General features: G+C 45.4%; 1 protein-coding gene across 1 annotated transcript in view; it reads right to left on the bottom strand.

Moving 5' to 3' along the window:
- The window catches only part of LOC138483022 (sodium/iodide cotransporter-like), a 642342-nt gene that overhangs the window by 68608 nt on the left and 554079 nt on the right, over positions 1-19655 (bottom strand). The gene's annotated exons all lie outside the window — the stretch shown is intronic.

Raw genomic sequence — 19655 nt, 5'->3', positions numbered from 1 at the left:
CGGAACGGTATGAAAAAGTATATGGTCTAGCGGGTTTAAATTCGAGGCTACCAAGATAGCCTAAAACAATACCAAGGTTATTTAAGATAACCGAGGTAGGAAAATTAGGGTAGTTACCACTGCCACCAGCCAAGTCTTGATGAAAAGGGAGCGAAACAGTGCTCCAAGAGAAACAGACAAAAAGGGATAAGTATCAACCCTTTCCAGTAATCTATGTAAGATAGTTTGTATTGGGTCTGTGGATTTAAAGAGACTAATAAAGTCAATGGCAACTTTACATGCTCTGGGAGACAGTAGTCAGTCCCAGAAAATTGAGTCTGAGTTGGGAAGTCTAAAAGACAACCCTGTGTCACTGCACTGAAGGTGCTGTGTAACACAGTAAAAGATGATGCCTGTGGAGTAGGTAAGACTCCACAGTCTATGAACATATTGTTACACAGACACAGAAAAACACATGTTAGAGTGGGAAAAAAGGCTCTTACCTTTTCACTCTTACCAGGTGAAAAAAATAAATCCTAGAAATCCAGCAAAGCTGCAGAGGAACTCCGTATGTAAGGGAATTAACCATTCTGGAGAATTCTCCCTAACAATGATGCCGGAAGAGAAGAAGAGGGGTGAACGCACCCATGACACAAAGCTGCAGTGAACTCTCCCATGACAAAGAGCTGAGGAACTGCATTTGCAGACTTGGCGAGAGTATCGCACATTGGAACTGGATGTGCGCGTTAAGGAGAACCCGAAGAGCTAATAGAAGAGCCGGGGAAACAGCTGCGCATCTCGTCAGTTTTGCAACCAGCTGGGAACTTGTAGCGATTTTGTAACAAGGAGCCGGAGACTAGGCAGAAGATTGTATCCCACGGAGTTGCTCAGAGAGGCTTTAGAAGAGGCTTCAGAAGATCATATCCTTTATAATTCAATTACAGCTGCATGGTATTTTGTAGAGCTATGTGTAGTGGATAACGATGTGATAAGGGTAGTGCTGTATTACTGTGAGAGTGCAAATGGTGGTGAGAGTGTACATATATGGTCTACAACGTGAGAATAACTTTTTGAGGATTAGCAGAAATAAAGGGACTCTTATGGACATTGAAGAATACAGTAGTTGCCTTAAGTGAGAGGTACTTTAGGCATGCCTGGCAGTGCAAGAAAGAGAGCATGAGTGAGATAGAAGCAACCTTTTGAGGAGTTCTAGGGTTACGTTATCTAAGGCAACACCGACTTTTAGGATTTTGGATGCGCATAGAGTAAAATAGTCTGCATTAATGCGGCATGGACTATTAGGGACACATATTTGGGCAGATTTGTTTTGACATGGATGTGTAACTATGCAAAACGTAATATATGTGAAGTGAGTCGCCAATGTTGAAAAGCGTGGGATAGCGTCCCATCAATGTGAAGTCAGTGTGTAGGTGTAGGGATAGCGGCCCAACTGAGGTACAGGGGTAGCGTCCTGAGTATGTAGCAGGGATAGCGTCCCATATGGGGTACAAGGGAAAGCATCCCCTAGTGTGAAGGAGGCATAGTGTCCCATCCAGTGAGTAAGTAGGGATAGCGTCCCTCATCTGTATAGGGATAGCGTCCCAGAGTGAAGTAGGGATAGCGTACCGCACCAGTTTAGGGATAGCGTCCCTCATTTGTATAGGGATAGCGTCCCTGAGTGAAGTAGGGATAGCGTCCCGCACCAGTTTAGGCATAGTGTCCCTCATTTGTACAGGGAAGCATTCCTGAGTAGTGTAGGGGTAGCGCCCGTACCAGAGTAGGGATAGCGCCTCTCATCTGTATAGGGGTAGCGTCCCTGAGTGAAATAGGGATAGCGTCCTGCACCATTATAGGGATAGCATCCCAAGTAAGTGGTAGGGATAGCATCCCTCAAAAGGAGTGTCGGGATTGCATCCCTGTTGAGAAGGGATAGCATCCCTTAGCATAAGGTTAGGGTTAGCGTCCCTGTTAAGTGTACTAAAGGGGTAGCGCCCGGAGTAGTGATAGCGTCTCTCAACATGAGTGTAGGGATAGTGCCTCAGTTAGGTAGGGATAGCGTCCCTGAAGTTTTGTTTTTTGAGTTGCATCTCATGATAAAAAGATGCACGGTGTGGATGTCTTGTGTGAATGCCTTGTGTTGTGTTCACTGTCTCAGTGATGGTTGTGGTAAGGAGGGGGATGTGTTGTGATGTGTTTGTTGGTGTAGTGTGGGGAAAGAAAGGAGTTGTGTTGTGTAGTGCTTGTTGGTGAATGTTATGTGGTTGTGCGTCATTGTAAAGGAAGTAGATGTGTTGTGAAGTGCTTGCCTGTGATGTCATGTGGAATGTTGATGTGTGAATGCTGTATGAGTGTTCTACCTGATGTCAGTTAAGCCTCGGTGATGGGACCCAGTGGTTCCCTTACTTGTTAGCTTAATGTAACTTACAATAAAGCCTTTTCAATAAGCTACAAGAGTGTACCAATGTACCATTATTACAGTAGTGTAGGCTGCCGTAGAGGTAATTGCATTTACTTGCTTGGTTAGTGACAGATTAGAGTCTAAGTTGACCCCGAGGGTTTTGACTTCCTGAGAGACTGGCATAGTAATGTCATCAATAACCAGGGATCTGTAGGCTCCATCAAGTTCATTTAACTGGGGTTGCAATCCGACCAAAATCAGCTCGGTCTTATCGACGTCCAGGCAGATTGAGTGATGCGCCATCCAGGCCTGGATGGTATGATAGACGTTGCCTAAAGTGTTTGTCAGTAGAGTAGTGTCCTGTGATGGTTAGGAGGATCACACACATTCTCTGACGGGGCGGTGGATGCAGGACCCATACGGGACCACCCTCTTAATAAGCCAATATAACTACTAACCACATGGAATAGTCACCCACCCCATGAAAAGAGTGCAAAACTGGCTTCCCACCGACAAACAAAGTCACAGCTGAGAACCTTGTTCAAGTATTCGCGCAGAGGAAGCCCACTCCCAGCTGAATGCATCATAGCAACATACACCGTTCAAGGGCTTCCACAATCGTCACTTACATATCAAAGGAAGATCACAAAGCCAACCCAACCCAGGTCTCTGAACTTAAAACACCACAGGCAGAAGACAATCCTCCAACAAACACAGAGGACTGCCTTTCACCTTGGAAGCATGTGTTTTTTAGATAAGCTGTTTTTTGGAAAGCATGAATGGAGGGGATTCATCAAGCCCCATGGAATGTCACCCGAAAGATGGATGGACTCTGTTAATTTGTCTGTAGAAAGAGAATTGTCACTTGTCGCTTATGGGGGTTTGAAGATTTACTCACTGACAAACTACCTTTCACCTGTAGAAACGGGTGGATTGTGGACATTGTACCAGGCCAAAACACTACATTTCACCTCTTAACAGCATAGAATCTGCTCATTGTCTCAGGGACGAAACACTGCATTTCACCTGTTAGATTCTGGGCATTGTCTCACTCAATGGAAGGATATGTACCACGTTTACCTGTTGAAATAATGGGGTATGGGGAATTTCTAGGCTCTCAGAAAGTTATATGGCTCTAAAGATTCTAAGAGGGAATTCAATTTGTCTACTGTAGGAAGGGTAGATTCTGGGATTTATTTCAGGGTCCAAAACAACTTTTCCCTTGTAGAAAGAATGGGTTTTGGGATTCACCCATGAACCAAGAACCTTGAACAGAAGGAAGGATGGCTTGTGAGTTTCACAGATGGTCAAAGTACCTTCTACCTGTAGAATTAATGGGCTAGCGGGATCTGCATAAGGGTATAGGATACAGAACATGTCATTAAATGTGAAACTGTGCCAGTAAGAGTTATAAAAACACACTTTTTTTGTGATGTTGCTAGAGTTGATTTTGGTGATTATCTGAGCTGTCGTTAGCTCGTCACCTCTAAGAGGTGTTGATCCAGGGAGTGGTCGACGTGGTAATCAGCTAGTTATGTGTGCAAGAAATGGGCTTTGGGGATTCACCAGAGACAGAAATTAGACAGAAGAGAGATGGCTTCTGGGTATTTAGACAGAGAGAGAGAGCTTATAAGGAACAAACTGGGAGAGTACCTGCAAGCATAATGACTCAGGCTGAGCTTCCACAACACCTGTGTCAACCAACCATAGTCAGAGACATGCTAGATGTACCCTCAAAGTACCACTACCTCACACATGGGTAGCACAGACCAAGCTCACACAAGATCTCTGCCAGATGTACTGGTGGACTAATGACTCACAATTAAAATGGAATTAGTAATAATGTGATTAACACAGGGAATACATTCTGTGACCTGTAGGAAGGATGGATTTTGGGATTCACTCACTCAGCGATATACAATACGTCACTCAAAGGATCAACCTGTTCTTCCAACAAGTACAGACAGCATGCCACCTGTAGTAGGACAAGTTCTGGGGAGCCACCCACGGATATAAAACAGGTCAACTATATTTCGGCTCTATGGGTTCACACGGCTGTAGAAACTGTGGACACTAGGAAGGATGGGTTCAGGCGGGGATAGAGAGTCTGAAAATGTAGTCCCAGCATTCTCTCAAGTGACTTGGAATTATTGCCAGTAGGAAGGATGGGCATCTGAGGATTCACTCAGGGGACATAGAACCAATCTATTGCAGAAAGGATGGTGTCTGGTTATTGAGCCTTTAAGGTAGCTTTTTTGAGTTAAGCGCTTGCCTCATTAATTTGTCTTTAGCCTAGAGATCAGAGGTTTGAATTCCAGCAAGTTCAAATCAGCACCTCACCAGTTTGAGGTCTGTAAAGTGACTGCGATTACAATACAATATAATGCAACACCTATTATCTCAGTACATAGGGGCATGAGGAAATTGGCAGGATGCACTAAAAAAACAGCATTTTTAGCCTATGCTGTGCATAGTCCGACATCCAGTGGTAACTACGGAGTATTGCATCTTGTCTTTCAAGAATCGAAAGGGGACGTCGACATGGCCGTACCTGTAACACTATCCCTACGTGACGTGTAGTGTACCCAAGATCCCTCACGTGACGAGAGGGAGCCTTATGACTATCGTGAGTGAGTACAGAAAAGAGAGAAAGTAGTAAGACGTATATGTTCCTTCCATCTGAGTGGGGAGGAAGGGTGGGCGCATGTGAATCTAAGCAGATACAACCATCAGAAATGCTTTTACAGTAAGTAATGCATGTCTTCTGATGTTTGTCAATCTGATTAGAATCACATGCTGTGCATAGACTTGTGAGCAGTACCCAGTGTTGAGGTGGGTTGTGAGAAGGAACAGTAGTGAAAAGATGTCTTAGTACTGCCTGTCCCACCTGAGAATCAGACCTATAATGAGTGTCTAGGCAATAGTGTTTTGCAAAAGGTGTGTACAGAACTCCACGTTGCCGCTTTGCAAATGGACTCAAGGCAAACACTTTCAATTAATGCTATGGACGCCCCAGTGCCTCGAGTGGAATGTGCTCTAGGCTTGAAGGGCAGTTCTCTCTTCGCAAGATGGTAGCAGAGTGTAATGCAATTGACAGTCCATCTAGAAATAGTGGATTTGGAGACTGCATCTCCTTCTTCTCCTGTGGCCACTGACATGAAAAACTGATTAGTTTTCCTTAGTGGACGATTTCTTTCCATAATGAACATGACAGCTCTGCGTACATTCAGTGTGTGCAGGGTTCTTTCCCCCAGGCTTGAGGGATTTTGAAATAACGTTGGTAGCACTACTGATTGGTTCACATGGAACTTGGAAATTCATTTAGGCGCAAAGCTAGGGTGAGTGCGCAAAACCACCTTGTCTTTGTGAACCATTACGAAGGGATATAGAATAGATAGTGCCTGCAGTTCACTTACCCTCCTAATGGAGGTGATTGCTATTAAAAAAGCAGTCTTGAGGGTGAGGTTCTTAAGACTTGCTTTATGCTTGGGCTCGAAAGGAGCTCCCATAAGTCTAGTTAATACCACATTTAGGTCCCATCCGGGAGCCGGGTTAGAAATGGGAGGGTGAATCCTTTTTTACCCTTTCCATTAAAACCTTAATTACTGGTATCTTCCACCATGACACTTTCTGTTGTGATGTTGTATATGCTGAAAGTGCCGCTAGATGCACCTTTATTGAGTTGAAGACTAGGCCTGAGTCAAGTAAGTGAGTTAGGTATAGGAAAATGTGAGTGGGAGAGCAGTCGATAGGGTTGATGCTCTTTGAGTTACACCATATGACAAACTGTTTCCATTTACTAGAATAGCAGTATCTAGTGTTAGGTTTCCTTGCTTCCCTGAGAATGTCCATACATCCCTGAGGGAGTTGCAGGTGCCCAAACACTATGACCTCAGGAGCCAGGCCGCTAAGTTCAATGTCTGCGGGCATGGGTGAAGCGTCTCCCCTCTGTCTTGTGACAGCATGTTGTATGGGCAAGGCAGTTTGACTGGAGGAGATAGGAACATCTCCAACAGGTGAGCGAACCAGGGTTGGCGGGCCCACCAATATCATTGTGACTGGTTCCAGGTACATCTTGTGCACAATCTTGTTGAGAAGGGAGTCGGGGGGGGAAAAAGCGTAGACAAATTTCCCTGACCATGTTATCCAGAGTCCGTTCCCCTTGGATTGGTTCTGGGGGTATCTGGAGGTGTAATCTTGGCCTTGGGCGTTCTCCAGGGTCGCGAACAGATCGATATCTGGAAAACCCCATTGTGTGAAAACATTGGCGATGATGTCTCTGTGTAATCACCATTCGTACTCCCTGGGCAACGGGAAGTCTCTGCTGAGTACGTCTGCCAGAAGACAGTTTGGACAGCCATGGAGAATGAGTACCTTCCTGTTTGTTCAGATAGTACACGGCCGTAGTGCTGTCTGTGAGGATTAGTATAGTCTTTCCCTGTATTTGTGTTTCGAACGCTTTCAGTGCTTTGAACACTGCCAGCAGTTCCAGCAGGATTATGTGGTTGGACGCTATGTCTGGCGACCACACTCCGCTGGCTGTCTGTTGGAGCAAGTGGGCTCCCCACCCTGTAAGGGAGGCATCCGTAGTTAGAGTGGCTTCCACTGTGGGGGTGGTGAAGGATTTCCCTTTCAAGAGGTTTTCCATCGACCACCACCGCAGCGAGAGAACTAGGGCCGGCGAGACCACTACTAAATCGTCCCACTGTCCGCTGGCCTGACACCACTAGTTGCTTAGCCCCTCTTGCATTGGGGGCATGCACAGGCACACGTGAGGAACTAAGTAGATACATGATGCCATCATTCCCAGTAGACGCATAGCCTTGCATACTGTTACCTCTCGACTGGCTACATAGTGAGGGATTTGAAAGAGCATGTTTTGAACCCTCTCGTTGGAGCGGAAGACGAAACCGTCCTTTGTTCAATTTAGAGCCCCTAGGAATTGTTTGACTTGACTGGGATCTAAGCTGCATTTCTTCTCATTGATGGAGAAGCCCAGGCTGAATAAAAGATCTATCGTCTTTTTGGTATTTGACAGGCATGTTTCGTAGGAGTCCCCTGTTATGAGCCAGTCGTCGAGGTAAGGATAAACTAGAATGGATTGCCTGCACAGGTGTGCTGCCGCTACTGCTAGTACCTTCGTAAATACCCTTGGCGCAGATGCTATGCCGAAGGGTAGTACCTTGAACTGATAATGTTTGTCTTTTATCATAAACCTGAGGTACTTTCGGTGCGTTGGCAACATCGAAATATGAAAGTATGCATCTTTCATATCCAGAGTTGCCATGTAATCACCCTGTGTCAGCAGAGGAATTACTTCCTGCAGGGTGACCATGCGAGATTTCTGTGGTTTTACAAACTTGTTCGCTGGGCGCAGATCTAGAACAGGACGCATGGTTAGATCCTTTTTGGGTACAAGGAAGTACACTGAATAAATACCCTCCTTTACCTGTGATAGAGGTACGATCTCTATGGCTCCTTTTTGTTCCAATATCTCGACTTCTTGAAGAAGTATGCAAAGATGTTCTGGTGTTAGTCTTCATTGCCGTGGAGGTCTGTATTTTCGGCATTGCTTGAACTCTACACAGTACCAGTGGGCTATGGTTTTTGCACCCACTGGTCCATGGTTATTCCCTCCCAAGCTTTCAGGAATTATATCAGCTGGCCACCGACCGGAGAGGCATGGAAGGGGACCCAAATCTTCGAGCCATTTGGAGCCTGAGACAGGAGAACCTCAGAGTGTCGGGTTCCTGCCTCTTCCCTTACCACGCCGGTGTCCCCTTTGGGGGTAAGGGGTATTGTAATTACTGGTTCCCTGTGGAGTGTTACAGTTGTTTCCTGAAGGGTATTGTTGGTGAGTGGAGCGTTGGCCACGAAAAAACCTTCTGTTTCCAAAACCTCGCCTTATGGAAGGTCTCTGAGTAATTTGGTCCAAACTCTTTAGGGTTTCATGTTCTTTTCTTGCGGTCTCTAAGTCCTCATCGACTGCCTTCCCAAACAAGTTGGATTCCTCCACAGGTTTGTTTATAAGAGACACTTGCATTTCAGGTTTAATCCCTGAATTACGAAGCCACGCGTGTCTTTTGAGGAGAATGCCCTGAGCGTGGGCTCGGCTGGCTGTCTCAGCAGAATCCAAAGTCTTCTTTAAAATACTTTGGTTAACTTGCCTACCTTCAGAGACTGTGGTAAGTAGGCTGGTTCGTCGAGGTTCTGGAGCCTCTTATAGGCTTTCTTGTATTAAAGCCCATTGTGCATCTGCGTAACTAGCCAATAGAGTAGTGTTATTGGCGATACGCGTGGAGTACGCTGCCGCTGTGGTAACTCTCTTACACAGGGCATAAAGTCTTTTCCCTTCTTTGTCAGGGGGAGCCTCGCCTGTTGATAAAGGGACCCCTGCTCTTTTCCTTATGGTAGTGACTACCAAATGATTTGGGGTGGAATGACCTCTAATATATAGAGAGTCAGGGTCGGAAGAGTTTTTCAATACTTGGGTTTACACCCTTCGTAAGAGCCGGTGTAGACGAAGATGGAGCAAAGCGTTTTTTAATTGAATTGCGTAGAGGGATGGCTTGGCTGGTTGGCGGCTTCTCTTTGAGTATATCCTCAACAAAGTCGGCTTCAGGTGCTGCCTCTTCAGTGGCAATTTAAAGTGATCAGCTGCTTTATGTAGCATTACATTAAATGTTAGTTGATCATCAATAGGAGAAGGATTTCTTGTAGGGGTATTCTGAGGAGATTCCAAGGCCAGAATATCTGGGTCTGGGTCTTGTGGCTCTGGGGAATGCCATGGTTGAGGGTCACCCACATCTGGTTCCTCCCCCCAGCCTAATATAGGATCATCCTCAATGGGCTCATCTCCAATGGGCTCATGTTCCTCCTCGTTATAAAAAGGATTCTCCTGTACCTTAACTGGTAGAATGTTTTCTTCAGCAAAGTCATAATTATATATATATCCTCTCCTAAAGAGGGGTCAACAAGCTTTGGACATTTAAATCCAGGGTTAGCAGGGCTTTCATTCCTTGTCCTTCGTGGAAAATTTCTATAGAATAATTCGACCAAAGGTTGTTGGACAATAGCAATGTTCTTTACGAATTCTGCATAAGTTATCTGAGTGGAAAAAAACAATCTGAGGGACCTCGACGCATGAGGGATCTTAGGTACACTACACGTCTTGTAGGGATAGTGTTACAGGCACGCTCATGTCGACGTCCCCTTTCGATTCTCGAAAGACAAGATGCAATACTCCACGGTTACCACTGGATCTCGGACTATGCACAGCATGTGATTCTAAGCAGATTGACAAACATCAGAAGCAATATTTTGGTATGCAAAGTTATGCCCAATCTCCACTTCTACCTCTTAACATTAGTTTGGTGTTCAAAATTAGTAACAAGGGCCAAAAGGCAATCACGGATTGTGCCAGGGTCACACCCAACTAGTGAACTCACCGGGTGCTGCATACGTGTCCGCTCGCTCCGCTTCCTTCATGTCTTCTGCTTTCTCTGCTTTCCACTCCAAAGTCGGATGCTTTTTCCTGCTCCCTGCAGTCCACGGCAGCCAGAGAAAGAGCGGTCCTCACTCCAGAAGTGCTTCGTGCTCGCCTGTCACCAGAGCACACTTCCCTTTGGGGGAAGCATTCAAAATGAATGATTCCCACCGCGCAGCCTCTGCACACAAGATTTTCAGGCGGAAAGCGTTCACCAATAATGCTTCACACTGTGCAATGTTTGCCGATACATTGCTTGAGGACAGAGACCCTCTTGAAACCAGCATCTGCTTCGCAGTTCTCAGTGGCTCCAGTGTCTCTGCTGCCCCCCAATCTCAGCTGCTCCTTCAACGTGGAGTCACGCACAGTACTACACCCTCTGTTTCTCCTGTTACTACTACTGCAACTCATGGTCTGCAGTTGAGGGGACCCTTTATACTCCTTAGTCCCTCTCTAGTGTGGGTCATTAACATCATTAGACCGCATCTTGCAGTTTAATGCCTCCAGATCCCTCTTCTTCGTCCCAGTACTTTGGGCATTGTGGGACTTGTAGTCCCCAATATTACAATTAGCTTTTTCTCTCTGCATATTAAAAGGAGTCAATGCCTGTTTTGAAATCAAAGGAGTGCTAGCTCTATCAGAACCTAGGATAGTAATGTTCTGATGGTTCACATTTAACTTCCTCTTGTTGACTACAGGAGTTCTTACCATTATAAATGTGGATAATTTTATGAGGGAGAGATGTGTGTCTAACAACTGATTGATTAAGACAGTCTTCACCACCACCAGGGTGAATAACTTTAGAACAAGAAATCTCAATCTGACAACAAGCCATGACATATTCGGGCATCACTGACATCTTGTCCTCTAAGGGAGACAAATTCTGCGTCTCACCCAATGGAGTCCTCCCATTCCCTTGAGGCCTTTCTCCTCCCACATGATCCTCCCAACTAATACCACCCCAAGGGTTAGGATCAGGTAGCGGCTGCCTTCCCCTGGCAACCTGGGTGGAGACTGTACATAGGGTTTCTGTGAGAACTCTACAGGATTCATCACACAGGCCAATGCATTACCTAGCCTATTATTGCAGTTCTCCTCTAGAGATGAGGTGTTCGGTATTCTGAACATTCAGTCCTTGTCCTCTCTTTGGAGAGAGTTCATCCAAAGGCGAGGTGCACATTCTTGTTTCCACATATATCCTCTTGTATCAATTCATGCCACATCATTGAGTCACTTCCCTCTATTCCATTCACATTCACAAACATTTTATCATATTCTACTCTCTGCCCACCCCTTCATATGACCCCCTTCCATTATCCATCAGCATGACTCTACATGCACCTCAATCTAGCTGAGCTGTTAGGGTCTAATTGGGGTCTAATTACATCAGCACTTTATGACCCTAACAGTCTTGCTTTATTAGCTGACCTTTCATTTGGGTTGTGAGCATTTTTTGAGCTGTGAGCTAAGTGAGACACTGGGAAAAACACGTGAAGCTATAGCTAGGAAAGACATAATGCAAAGAAGAACATGGTCTTGTGAGAAGCCCCAGAACATTTTCTTTTTGTCCTATCATTTTCCTCAATCATTTCTGAGTGGGAGGGGTTCTTGGCACAGGCAGTGATTTGTAGGGTTCAGAATTTGGGACAATTGTCTTTCAACCCGAAGATGAGTTGATGTTGGGTTGGCTGTTGCAGCAGATAGGTTAGCTCGCTTCTGACCCAATCTGTCTTACTGACACAGGCACTCTCTCTTTGCCAGGCTCAAAAACATCTGTGTCAATTTTAACTGGGCCAGACTGCTGCAACAGCAGGCCCCTGTACAGCATGCTGTGTGTTGAGTTTGTAAAGTAACAGTCAGCTGCAGTAGTCAAGGCCTAGGTAATGCAGTTATCATAAGTCAAATATAGGCAATAGCATGTTGAAAGGAGGTAAACGGATTTGGATGGTCTCGTCATCATGGCAATTTTATCGCCAGGCCAGTACAGGGCTCCAATTAAGATTTAAGTTGGCCTGGGCATGTGTTCATACGCAATGGGCAAGATGAAAGGATCATGCTGCCGCCGTGGCACTAAATGCACTGTACTAGGTGGAATATAGAGGTATGATACTGAATCCAACATTACACCTTGCACCTAGCGTAGAACGAATGGGGGAGCAGCACATGGCCCCTGGCATCCAAAAATTAGCCGCCACTGTGCACAGCCAGCAACATTATTGTGAGTATGCCAATGGCGGAGGGAGCTTTTGTTGCAGGGAAGGGCACCTGAGGGGGCAATGCAAACGATTCAAGGCCAGAGGTGATAGGTGAATACTTTTAGGGACTGGGCATTAACATCTCCCCCAAATTAGCGCAAGTGACCGAATGCTGTGACAGAGCACAAAGTAATGAAGGAAGATTAACCCCCACAGTCCCCCAGAACAATTGTATTTATTTATTTATTGAGTATTTGTAAGGTGCCTACACAACAAAATGGTGTTTCCAGGCGCCACAAGACAGAAGTAGGAAGTGAACAAGGGGAGTAAGTAAGCAATAGCAAAAACAGTAAATAAACAATTGTGGTCCTACTACGCCTTGTGACATTTGGACGTGCAAGTGCAGTGACAAGAAGTGCAGTAGAGAGGGAAGAGAGGGGGTAGAGGTGTACGGGCAAGGGCTAGTGGGAACCCAGGAGGGGAAGTGCTAGGGGGTGCCAGGGGAGGAGGCCACTGGCTAAGTGCTAGGGAGTTTCAATGTGTTGAAATGGTGAACTTTGCAGCACAACGTTTGAGAAAAGGGTGTAAAAGGCTGTACAATTTACAATTGGTTTCATATGCTAACAAATGAACAAATCCAGAAGAAGTGAAATTGAAGGGGGCTTTAAGAAGGGGTGTGGTCTGAAGATCGATTGGCGCTGCCTTGAAGGAGAACCGCATGCCCCAAATAATACATCTTTACACACTGCAAACATGTATTTTGGGTCACTCGGCATGGTCTCAGGTGGTGTGGTTTGCAATTAGTCTGTGTACTGTAAATCCATCTCTCTGGCCCTGTTGGTGAATAACGTTCTATCTGTCAATAAAACAATCTCATACTCAGTATATAAATAATTCAAAATTCAGGCTCACTTTATTGAAATAGGTAATTGGATGCAGGGGGCCATGGACTTGCTTCTGCTGGTTCACCTTCATGCAATTTTCAATTTTTGCAAAACAGAGGGCAAAAAGAAAGCAAACAGATGCAGAGTTACCTCTACTCTTTTTGGGTTTTTTTGCTTTCCATTTTGGAAAAAAAAAATCTATGCTGCCTGCAAATTACACTTTGGAGATTACATTTAGAATGGATTCCCATGGGATCCACCTGCTTTTAGCAGGTGTTAAACACAAACAGATTCTATAAGAATCCATTAGTTTTACACATGCATGAAAATCTCATGAAGGCAGAAAATTAGGTGTAAAGACCTGCATAAGCCTTTCATGCCTTATTTGTAACTGCTAACTTACAACACCATGCGGGTCATTACAGTTTTGCTGTTGCAGTAAAAGTGCCGGAAAAACGACAGGTAATTCCGGCACTTTTATTGCACCGGCAAAACACAAGTTTGTGGGTGGGTGCACTGATTTACCTCCAGCCAAGTGCTGGAGGTAAATCAGGCACCCACGGTCAAATAAATGATGGAATTACTGCCACTGGTATTACTGGAGCCGGTAATTCTGCCAATTCCCTCCATGGAGTCCTGTCGAATCCATGGAATGGGGATTTGAAGTCATTTCCGGCACCTGGAATATCCCAGAAATAATGGGAAACTTGTAATTACCCACCGTTCAGTAAAAGAAATCACGCATGAAAAAGGGTAGCGGGACATCAGATCCCTCTGATCCGCATCGAGGGCTGACATCGAACCCAGGCTGCAGGAGCATCTGGGATCCGAGCACGGAAGGCCGCCCAACATCTACTGATCCCGCCCAGCCTCGGGCTTGAAAACTGCACTACACAAGTGCCTGCACCGGCCCAGAAGGACACCGTGCCATTCTGCACCTGAATACTGCCCATAGCCAGAGGCAGCTTGAGTCCGGCGTGACTCGTAGCCGCAAGATGGCCGCCATGGTGAACGTAATCCCAACGTTTACCTCGGTTGCCTAGCAACCACATCTACATATCCTTTCGTCTGGAAAACCAGAGGCGGAAGCTGGCCCTACTTGACTAAGGCCCTGTGCCAAAGGCCCCTCCTGTCTGCCCCTGTCCGCACCTGCGCTACGGTGCTGGACACTGCTCTGCAGTCTTCTCTTCAATGCGCAGTCCCGTAAGAGCCAATCGCACTATAGCAGGGTAAGCCGCCCGTGTGTAACGTGTTGTAACCTCACAACCAACGGTCATATGCCCACTTTACCACAATTGCTTATGGCCCCACCTCTCCTGTCTATAGTCTGCTGAATAAACACTTGAAAGCCTGGAATAGCAACATCCGCTTGTCTCCATTTGCTCATTACTACCGGCCGCACTGCCAAATCAGGTACTGATTTTCTAACCTTGCCACTCGTATACGCAGTTATACTGAGCAATAACACTACGCTCCTTGCTTGTGATCTGTGCACATGTTCTACCGTAATGGACTCATTGAGCCTGTCATCGCTTGCCTTAATTTGTAACCTTTGCAAATGCTGCTCCACTCTGTTGACCTTTTGAGCCCCCATTGTGCGCTTGAATTTGTAATCTTTGCACATGCTGCTCCACTCTGTTGACCTTATGAGCCCCCATTGCGTGCCTTAATTTGTAATTTTTGCACTTGCTGCTACACTCTGTTGACCTATGAGCCCCCATTGCGTGCCTTTAATTTGTGATTTTGACACATGCTGCTCCACTCTGTTGACTTGTGAGCCCCCATTGCGTGCCTTAATTTTGTAAATTTTGCACTTGCTGCTCCACTCCATTGGACATACGAACCCCCATTGTGTGCCTTAACTTGTAATTTGCCCCCATTGCGTGCATTAATTTGTAATTTTTGCACATGCTGTTCCACTCTATTGGACCCATGAGCCCCCACTGCTTGCCTTAATTTATATTTTTTGCACATGCGCTGCTAGACTGACTCATTGAGCCTGCCACTGCGACCTTATTGGTAAGCCCCCCCTTCGGCACCATACCATACCTATCACGAGAATTATCAGGCCACGTCATGAGGTTGCTGCCCTTTGCCAGCCTCTACCTCATTCACCTAGTCACTCTACGACTCTTATCCTTTACTTTAGGCACTCCATACGCCAGTATTACTAAGACACACTACATCCACGATCTCCACACGACCCATCTCCTTACCATGCTCCACTGCACTGACCTCCCTACTAATCCCTACCTCAATGACCCGGCTCTGTGGCTTACGCACTTTGCCACGAAACCCACAACTAATCTTCCATGTACACTACAATCTAGGAACACCAGACTTAGATCTAGACTGCCCCGACCACATTGCACCCAGCGCAGCCATACTGCCCAATCACAGCCCAACCCACCAACGATACCTAACCCCATCTCATCGCTCAAGGAAGCCCTCATCAATGCCAGATCTCTTACGGCACATGGCCTTCATATCGCTGACCTTAAAAACTGTCCAAAAACTCAACTTTCTAGCCATCACAGAAACCTGGTTACATGATGCTTCTGGCCCACTTCTCGCCCTTTCCATACCTAATGGCTATACCATTATTAGAAATGATCGACAGTCCAACTTGTCTAAAGGAGGAGGAGTCGCATTCATACACAAAGACAAGATCACCTTGAGAATTACTGCCAATGCCCAATTCAGCTCTGCTGAATCCTTATCAGTAAAACTATCCCTTTCAAATACCAACACAGCAACACTTCACCTTATATACAGACCTCCAGGACCACTCGGCTCATTCACTGACGATATTACATCTACATTGCCTGCCAACACGAAGCCTAACTCTCAGGTTCTGCTATTAGGTGACCTCAACCTTGGCCTTTCCGATCCGAAGGACCAGATGGCCACTGAAGTTGCCACCACCCTCGCTAACCTAGGTTTCCAGCAACACATCCTCGAACCCACCCACAACAAGGGTAGAATGCTTGATTGGTTAGCAGACCTTAACTGCAACACCACAGTCAGCTCTAACACTGCTTGCGCCTGGTCCGACCACCACGTCATTACCTTCCTCGTGCCAGCCACCAACCCTCAGCCCATACCCATCATAGCCCCTACTATACCCACTAGAAATAAAAAGGACATTACCAGGGAGAAATTGCTTCCTCCCTATCCTGAACACTTGTGCCGCGCAGCACAAGGACCCCACCGTCTTAGTAGACACCTTTAACAGCACCCTGCTCAAAGCCATTGAGACCATAGCCCCACTAAAAATACGCAAAGCCAAACAACAATCCCACCTGAACTCTTGGTTTACCCCACAGCTCAGCGCCCTGCGCAAAGAAAAGGCCGAAGCTCTTTGAAAAAGTCATCCTAGTATGACTAACAAAGCTTCCCTCCTGATCACCTCACTTAATTACAAGGAAGCCATCCTTCAAGCCAAAAAAGAGTCTTATAATCTACGCATAACTCAAGCTGAATCCAATACAAAAGAATTATTCAAAATTCTCAAAGAGTTAGAATCCCCTTCACATGTCCCTGACTCATGCATTAAAGACAGTTCCTGGTGCAATAACATTCAAAATGCACTTCTCAACAAAATAACTACTCTGCAATCCAAAATTAACGCTAAACAAAAGTCTCTCCACACACCCCACTTAATCAAAACCTCGCTACCTAAAACAACCACCCCTGTCCCTCCCTTGCCATTCAGCTTTACGCCGCTCACCACCCTGGAGGTTGAAATAATCATCTGCAACTTAAAACCTTCCAAGGGGACTCTTGTCCAGCACCGATCATTAAGGAATCGGCCCATGACCTTGCTCCATTCATAACAACCTTCATCAACTCCTCATTTCAATCGGGAGTGGTCCCCAACAATTTGAAGGATACTTGGGTCCAACCCTAGATCCTGAGGTCCCTACTAACTATATTCCCATTACTACAGTCCTGTTTCTCCTAAAAATCTTAGATAGAGCATCTTACCTACAGATACAGAACTATCTGGAAACAAAAAATCTACTAGGCACTAGACAATCGGGCTTCAGACCCAAGCATGGTACTGAGACAGCCCTTTTAGACCTCAAAACCCAAATTGAGGATCTAAAAGCAAAGTTAAACTAGCCCTACTACTACTGTACTTATCCGCTGCCTTCAATGTGGTAAATCACCAAATCCTCTGTCAACATCTGAAAACGGCAGCCCACTTCTCTGACAATGCCACTAATTGGATTAAATCATTCTTGAACAATAGACATATGAGAGTATTCTCCCCAACTTCCTCTGCAGACCCGGCGCCAGTCCCTTGTGGGGTCCCCCAAGGATCGTGCTTATGCCCTACTCTTTACAATGTGTTCTCTAAACCACTGTTTGATGTTTGTTTGTTTGTTTGTTTATTTGTTAATGCGAGCCAAACCCATGGGCAGCCGGGCGCAACAGTTTACATGAAGACTTAAGCTTGTTACAGTATTTGGCATGAGTATATACAGCACAATGGCAAGAAGAGCAAATATATGTGATACTATATACAAGCAAATGCATATAAAACACAACGGCACAAAGCAAATATATACAAGAATATATACAAACATATACCCAGAAGCAGGGCATGTCTTGGGGTGTCCAGGCAAAGGGTAGGTCGTGGCTAGGTAGGAAGCTGGGTGAAAATTATGTGTCATTGGGACCCCACACCAATGATGCCGATGACACCCATATACTCATCCCCATCACGGGTGATTACACTGTAGACTCTAAATCATTAAATGACATTTACCAGGTTATCCAAGCCTGGATGGCACAACACAAGCTCTGTCTCAATGACAACAAGACGGAACTCCTCATCCTAGGCACACAACAAAGACTTAACAAACTAAAGCCTATGTTCAGTATCGACGGAAACTCCATAAAAGTCTCCAAAGATACAAAGACCCTTGGAATCTACCTAGATTCCACGCTCTCTCTCCACAGACAAACGAATGCAGTCGCTGCTGCCTCTGCCTACACATGCAAGTTGATCACAGCATGTCGCCTCTTCCTCTCTACTCAGAACTGCATCACCCTTGCCAAGACTTTGGTCATGTCCAAACTTGATTACTGTAACACACTGTACCAAGGCACCAACAAATGTAACCTTGATAAACTACAGATCATGCAAAATAATGCCATCAGAGCAGCCCTCAATATCCCTAGATCAGCTCACATTTATGAAACTAGGAAGAACCTGCTTTGCCTCTCAATCGCCCAAAGGATTTCTCTAAAATCTCTTGCCCTGACCTACAAATGCATGAATAACCAGGCACCTATCTATCTATCATCACGGTTCTCTCAATATATCCCACCTCGGTCACTAAAGTCTGCCCTTAGCCGGAGCCTACTGATCCCTAGATACAAGCTCCAAACAGCCGGAGGGGTTAGCTTCCCAGTCCTGGCAGCCAAACTTTGGAACTCTGTGCCTCTCACTATTAGAAACCTTTCTTCCCTGAACCTATTCAAACACAAAGCCAAACTTTGGCTAGTCACCTCAGACAAACTATTGACAGTATAAAAACTTGATTACCTTTGCATTGCCTGCCTAACCTGTACTGTGATTGTACCCTGCTCAACTTAAATGAGATATGTATTGTCATCCTGTCTTATGTTGTAACCATTGTCTTAAGATATGCACCCGGTAGCCTCCGGGCCTGGTTTGCACTATACAAATAAAATAAATACAAATACAAATAGTACGGTGCTGCTTACATCAAATATCATTTTGAGCATTCCACAGATTTGTATGTTTGCAAATTTGTGTGTGATAGTGATCGAAATCTTTTGAGCATGTGATGTACTTTGGGTTTGGTGCACAGTTAATTTGTCACAACGCTTGGGGCATAATGCTCTTTTGGACAGGCTTTGCTCTTGGTTATGTGATCTGGGATGTCCTGCTTAAGCTGCAGATGTCCCTATATGCATTCCTGCATGCACATGCAGTGGAACATTAGTGGGGGACAGAGTGGGGTGGAATATTTGGGATGGGACCAAAGGTAATGTTCCATATTTTAAGGGGGGTCCCCCCGATAGTTGCTTCCATGCATCTTCAGCACTTCCAGCAGCAGTGCAAACTTCCCAAATGCAGAGGCCAGTGGTACAGACAGAAAAAGTACACATTTCCATATAAAAAATAACATGGACTGCACACATAGCAGGAGAAGAGGTAATGAAGGTAACTGATTGACTATGTAATGTCCATGTTCATTGCATGTGCGCACATTGCTAGCTGATAGATTGAACTTTCCTCTGAATTTCGAAACATGTATTTTCATTTAAACTGAAATTATTTTAGAAATCGCTGCTCACTCGTTTTATAATACTGCCATTATTGTTATTCTCATGTGTATTAGGACGTTGAGATATTTGGAGGTTAAAAAGCCTCTTTAGAAGTTGAATTTGCTTTTAACACTAACCTCGTATTAGAGCGTTTGACTGCCCAGATTTGTATCTCTAAACAAGCCCAACTTGCCATACGAAAGGCTGAACATGCAGCTTGAATGCTGCACAACATTTCTTCCTGTTATATTTTTGCCCAACAGGGACGAAAGCGTCTGCGCGGCATTATCATACCGCTATATGGCGTTCATGGCATACGGGGGTACGCAAATCATATCTTCAACTCTGTAGTCCGCTTTTTGGTGTTTGGTATTGTAGTGCAGATTTAAGAATACAATGTTTACAAG

Source organism: Ambystoma mexicanum, chromosome 1p, assembly GCF_040938575.1.
Source record: "Ambystoma mexicanum isolate Mex_15411 chromosome 1p, UKY_AmexF1_1, whole genome shotgun sequence".
Lineage (NCBI taxonomy): Eukaryota > Metazoa > Chordata > Amphibia > Caudata > Ambystomatidae > Ambystoma > Ambystoma mexicanum.
Note: the sequence above shows the minus strand (reverse complement) of the source record. Positions and strands in the feature narration are given on the sequence as shown.